Raw genomic sequence first — 6191 nt, 5'->3', positions numbered from 1 at the left:
AAAATGGAAAAGTTCTAATTTTTTGATGCATAGTTGCACACTTCGTGTACTTTATTTTTTGGTTTTTGTGCTAAAACAGAGGGTTCATAAAACTTCCAACATATGTGTAAATAATACTGTGTATCCAAGTACTAGAGAATGGGTCTAATCTGTTTAGTCATGTACAATTCATGGATAGATTGGATTGATTATTTTTTATTACTGCCAATAAAAATTTTAAATTTCTAATTAATTTTTTTTATTACTTGAATACTAACTAAGACTTGAAGATCCCTCATTTTGCTTACTTCCCCAACCACCCCCCCCCCCCCCCCATTTTTTGAATAATAGGTTATTTTGTCACTTTCTCTGCCTCCTTAAGTCGTAGTCCTTGCTGCATTTGGTTGTGAAGTCCCTGTAATCTTGAGGCAGCAGCACATCTGTTCTTTTTTAATCAGTGGGGTCCAAATACAGTCCCACAAAAATGAGTAGGAGAGAATATTGGATAGAAGTTGGAATCTGATGGCATCTTTAACTACTTCAGGTATTTGACTTTTAATGAAGAAACCAACACCAATAATCTTGTTTTGATATATCTTGGAGAACTTATCAGGCATAGGACTTTTCAGTTTTCATGCAGAACTTAAAATTCAGACCTTTTACAAAACATTCAGGCCTTGCAATTGTGTAGCATGTCCCAGAATTGCAAGAGGATTGTCAGAATCTGCCGAAAACAATTTCTTCAGGTGTGCATCTATCTTTTAATTCCAATTTTTCATGGACAATCATATACAGATGCCCTTCTTCTTGATGCCTTTTGAGGTTTGTCATATTTTGGAGAACTTCTTAGTCATTTGACTTCTTATGCAGAACCAACTTAGGCAAAGAACAAGCTTGGGTGCAAAATTCAGACCCTATTCAAAAACTGCAATTGTGCAACAGGTCAAGAACTCAGTGGTAATCATTTGTTTCCCTTTTTTCCCATCAAAACTTTAATAAGACGCACGATTTGTTCAATTTCTTAAGAGAATAAAAAAGGATAACTGTTCTATCATTTGTTCTTTTATTCTAATGATTTATATCTTTTCATCTAAACTTATGTTAATGAAATGAAATATATGGTTGCTTGTTCATAATTGTAAAATCATAGCAAATATCTTAGAACTTTGAAGGGAGGACTTGACCAGGAATTAGCTTACTAAACCGGTATTTTGGTGGTTAAATTTTTTTTTTTTTTTTTTTTTGGGTATGAAAGTTTCCAACATATATCTACTAAATGCTTTTCATGAGAATGATTAAACCGAAATACTCCTCACATTTTTGTGTGTATACTAGCTTTAAAGTAAAAGAAAGAACAAGAGAATGAGCCTAATCTGTTCATACATGCACTAATTCAAAGATAGTTTGAATTGAATTTTTATCTGTCAATAGAATATAAAATCATAAATTACAAATTAAGTTTTAACTACTTCAGGTATCTTGCTTTATATGCTGAACTGAAAACCAATTTTTTTGGTTCTTCTTCAGTTTGCTTTTTGAGGTTTTGATATTTTGAAGAACTTCCCAATCATTTGACTTCTCACGCAGAACAAATTACGGCAAGGACAAACCTGGCTAAAAATTTGGACCCTGTTCAAAACTATATGGCCCTGAAATTAAGGCAAGCACAATCTTGGACTCATTGCTAATCATCTTTTTCTTTTGAATTCCCTTTACACTTTTTTTTCCTCAAAACTTTTATTAGATGCATGATTTCTTCAAATTATTAAGGAGAACAAAAAGGGATAATTGTAAATTTTTCATTTGTTCTTTTATTCTAATTATTTATATCGTTGTATCTAAGCTTGTGTTGATGAAATGACATATATGGTTGCTTCTTAATAATTGCAGAATCGTAGAAAATTTGGTTGACTTTTGAAGGGAGGACATGACCAGGCAGCTAACTCTACAGGGAATTAGCTTACTATAAAGGCATTTTGGGGGTTAACTTTTTTGTTTTTTGGGGGGAATATTTGTTTGCTTCCTCAAATGTTGGTGTGAAGACTGACTTTTTAAAGTCAGAACAACACAAGATTGACTGAATGAGTCTAATTTTTTAGACATGCACAAATTTTAAGGTAGATTGGATTGAATTTTTATCTGTTAATTAATTAAAAATACTAATTAAGGTTTTACATCTCACTTGAATACCAACTAAGACTTGAGGATAATATCATTTTTCTTTTCATTTTCTATGTTGTTGAAATTTTTTCTATTTCTCTACCTACTAAAGACACATCCTTTGCTTCTTAACTTCTGGTTGTGCAGTCTCTGTTTGAACATTGGGCAACATTACACATGTTCTTTTTATAATCATTGGAAAGCAGAGGGGGTGATTAGCATAATGGATGGATAGAGTGTACGAAGTTTTTAGGCCAAAGAGAGGCAGTTTGATTAAATGTCCCAAAGGCGGAGTAATTTGCTGCAAAGTGATGCAGAGGAAAGCAAATTCCTGCATTTTTAATCATTCTTACCATATCATTTTTGTGCCAACTGCCAAAAGATTATATAGGTATTAAATACAATATGCCCTCACTCATATATCCATTACTGATGGAGTTAAGGCCACACATTTAATAAATTAATGGTTTAATTGGCTGATTCTATATGTTGATCTCACCTATGGAGGGGTTGATTGTATGCAGTCCTACTCTTTAGCACTTGCCCTTGAGTATAGTATGTTCTAATACTAAATGACATGCATTTTCTTACAAAAATGAGTGGAGGTTGTTCCTCATTTTTATTAGTTTTGTATAGAAATTACTGTTTGAAGGTAGTTTCTTTTGTAGTTATAACCAGAAATGCATGTAGTGTATGTAATTTTGCACTTTAGACTAGTTCTATATGTCGAGAAATTATAGAGTCCTCTAGTAGACCACGCCATTTGTCCACTATTCTACTAAAAAATTTCCACTTGTTTAAAATTGCTGAGTTAGTAATTAATTTCTGTTTAAAAAAAATTTCTAACTAACAATTTTAAACAAGTGGTAGTTTTTTAGTGGAATGGTGGACCACATTACTTGTCTACCATGTGGATCTTATAATTTCTCCTATATGTAAGTCCTTTTTGTGCTTTGGAAGCAAAAATTTCAAAGGAAGGATGCTAGTGCGATAGGGGCCCTTCTTTTTCATGTTTTGTCAACCCAACTCAAGGATCCAATTGGTAAAAAGGAAATTGTTGAAAATGATCCCAAGTACTTTTATGTTTGCCTTAACATCTTACATATAGGAGTGGGTGGGAATAATCTAGTGTTTTTCTGTGATGCAAAAAGTGTTATCCAAAGTCAAGGTCCATCATGATGTAATGTTTTCTCTTGTTTAATAAAAGTTTTCAAGTTTGTTATAAAAAAAAAAAAAATTTATATCTGACCATACTTATGATAATGGAAGTGGAAATTAACATTGTAATACTGTCTCGGCCCATGCCTCATCGACTCACTTCTCTCCGCTCTCTCCCAAGTCACGTCCCAATCCATCAATGGCGGCTCCGCTCTCATCACCGTCGCTCACGAAAAGTTCTTCTGCAACGGCTTCGACTTCCCCTAGGCCCAATCCGCCGGCACCTCCGCGGCCCGCTGCAAACGCCTCCTCCAAATGGCACAATCCCGCCCCATCCCAACCGTTGCCGCTGTCTCCTGCGACGCCGCCGCTGCCGCCGGGCTCATCCTCGCGCTCAGCCACAACTACGTCCTCATGAGGCGCATGAGCGAGGTTGATCTGGCGATCACGTTACCAAACTACTTCTCGGCGTTGGTGAGGTCCAAGTTATGTACATATCTGGTGTAATGAGCCCAACAGAAGTAAGGGCATCTTTTAAAACTTAAGCTCTCTTTCATTTCTAAGATTTTACAGATTTTTTTTAGAATTTTTCTTTAAGCACTTGACTTCTTATAATGTTTATCTTGTTAGGCACTTCTATTTCTGAGTGATTTGTTTTCTAGCGTTCTGTTTGAGATTCGAAACTTTTGAGCTATATTCCTTGGAAAGAAAACTTAAAACCCGATTGTGATTTACAGATATTGTCTGCATATGACTCTGGTGCCAAAATTGTCAAGGCAAGTCTTGACATGTTCCATGATGTTTAAGATGGGGCAGTTCATATGGTGGTCATTGTCCAATTCCATATGCATTCCATGTTTCATAGACAAATGGATATTAATGCGAAACATAATTATTTATTTTATTATCCTGTTTCCACCAGTTGTTATGGTTGATAGGTACACAATTATGGTAAAATGTACCCACTTGACCATGAATTTACTTTAAACATACATCAATTGCTTGAATAGTCATGATTTTCTTCTTCTGTTTTTTCTTTTATCTTTTGGTTCAAAATAAAATTCAATCTTTCTATATAACATTATATAAAGTTATGCAAACTACAAGAATAGGTTCTATAGCTTAGCTTGCTGAGTTAGAATATAATATTTTGCAGATTTCAAATTTCTCTATCTTGAGTGCTACTTGTGGTAATTATGCCGTTTTTTACCTTGTATAAACTTTTCATAAGCATCTCTTACACTTTCTTTCTTATGGAGATCATTACGTAATAAAATATATCAGCGAAAATTGGATCAAAATCATAGTAAAATGTTTTTTGAGAGGAATGTGCATCTCTGATTCCCCTGTAATCAATTTGGATTTAAGATTTGCTGTTTTAATTGGTTCATCTTGTCTATACTCTACCCTATCTAAAGTTAATCTTTCAGTTTTCTATATTGTGAATTGATCATGCTTTGGCTCTGCTTCCTTGAGCTAGCACCCTGAACCTGGTTTGTATTTTTACCACAGAATTTTAAAAGTACTTCTGTGCCTTGAAGTGACCTTTCTTGTCTTAGGTTGCTCTAGAAATATTATCCAGCCCAGATTGTTCTTCTGGTGTATATTTATATTAGTCTTATGTAGGTTACTTATGCCCCTAAAATACTGCCTCATAAGTCATAATGCATTCTCCTTCCTCAATCTAAATAACATATAATTTGCACAGTGAAAAAAGTATAGCCAAATATATGATTAAATCTTTTAAACATTTGTGTTCTCTAGCTTCTTCACTAAGCATTCTGGGGGATTATATATTGTTTGGATGTTAGAAAATGGTTCATCTATAGATGTACATTATGGATTTATTTTTCTTATTTTGTGGAATAGGTTTATCCTGTCTTTGCACTAGGTGGTAGTCGGTAGATTTCTGCACTCAAGAGGCCTTTTCATCGCATCTCAATGGTTGCTTCTCTGCAGTGGCAACTCCAGGAAGTTTTCTCAGGGTGTTCCTAAGTGGGCTTGCCTTGTTACAATTTTTTTTTCTTCAAATTCTTTGTTACAATTTTTCTTTTTTAGATTTTAGTTCAAATTTTTTTTTTCTCTTTTTCTTTTTGCTTGAAAGCAATGTTATGAATACCATTTTGGACCCTGTTTCAGTTTGTTTTGTGGAACGGAATATTTTGGTACCGATCTATTACGATGTACCGTTTCAGGCTGTTTTGGGTTTCTAAAAAAAAATTAAAATAATATATACTTATATTTTCTTATACAACATAAAATTATTGATCCAAATAAGTAAACCTCAAATAAAATAAATCATTTAGTTTTTCTTTTTTGACACTCAAATCATTTAGTTATTACATAACAATTACTATTTTAGAATATAAAACATAAATATGTAATTAAATAATGAAAAACAACAACTAAAAATGTACAATAAAAGTGTATATATGTATATCAAGTATCAACCCACTGCAAAACTGCCTAACATAGTTTTTTATTTTTTTATTCACTTACTTTTAGGGACACAGACCACTACCCCAATTCAATGCCACGGCCCATCCACCCCACACTAAGAGATAAGAGCCGATTAGCAATTTCAACAAATTTACATATTTTTATATTTATACATACACTAACACAAAGTAAAAGCTAATCAATTTATATTGTCAAAAGAAACAAAAGCAAGCATGAAAAGCTAAGCAATTTATATTGTCAAAAAGAAGACAAAAGCAGAAATGCTAAGCAATTTATATAATTATATTGTAAAAAGATAAGTCTAAACACATAAGTCAGACACACAGACTATGAGAATCGAGAGAGAGAGAAGCATAGATGAGATGAGATAGGGAAAACCGGAAAAGGAAAGAGAAACTGAAATACCATCGCCGATCTGACTTTTTCGCCGTCGA

At 33.5% G+C, this 6191-nt stretch overlaps 1 long non-coding RNA gene across 4 annotated transcripts; it reads left to right on the top strand.

The window, feature by feature from the left end:
• The first annotated feature begins 6 nt into the window (after positions 1–6).
• Positions 7–5448, top strand: LOC112010543 (uncharacterized). Of its 4 annotated transcripts, none has more exons than XR_010629083.1 (7): positions 7–523; positions 654–725; positions 850–1185; positions 1507–1639; positions 1870–2096; positions 2287–3818; positions 5167–5448. It is a non-coding gene; the product is annotated as an uncharacterized LOC112010543 (long non-coding RNA). The 4 variants fall into 4 exon arrangements; XR_010629082.1 differs by having other exon boundaries at positions 609–725; positions 850–936; positions 1567–1639; XR_010629081.1 differs by having other exon boundaries at positions 609–725; positions 850–936.
• Positions 5449–6191: the final 743 nt, after the last annotated feature.

The sequence above is a fragment of the Quercus suber genome, unplaced genomic scaffold, assembly GCF_002906115.3.
Source record: "Quercus suber isolate HL8 unplaced genomic scaffold, Cork oak 2.0 scaffold_81, whole genome shotgun sequence".
In the NCBI taxonomy this organism is placed as follows: Eukaryota; Viridiplantae; Streptophyta; class Magnoliopsida; order Fagales; family Fagaceae; genus Quercus; species Quercus suber.
Note: the sequence above shows the minus strand (reverse complement) of the source record. Positions and strands in the feature narration are given on the sequence as shown.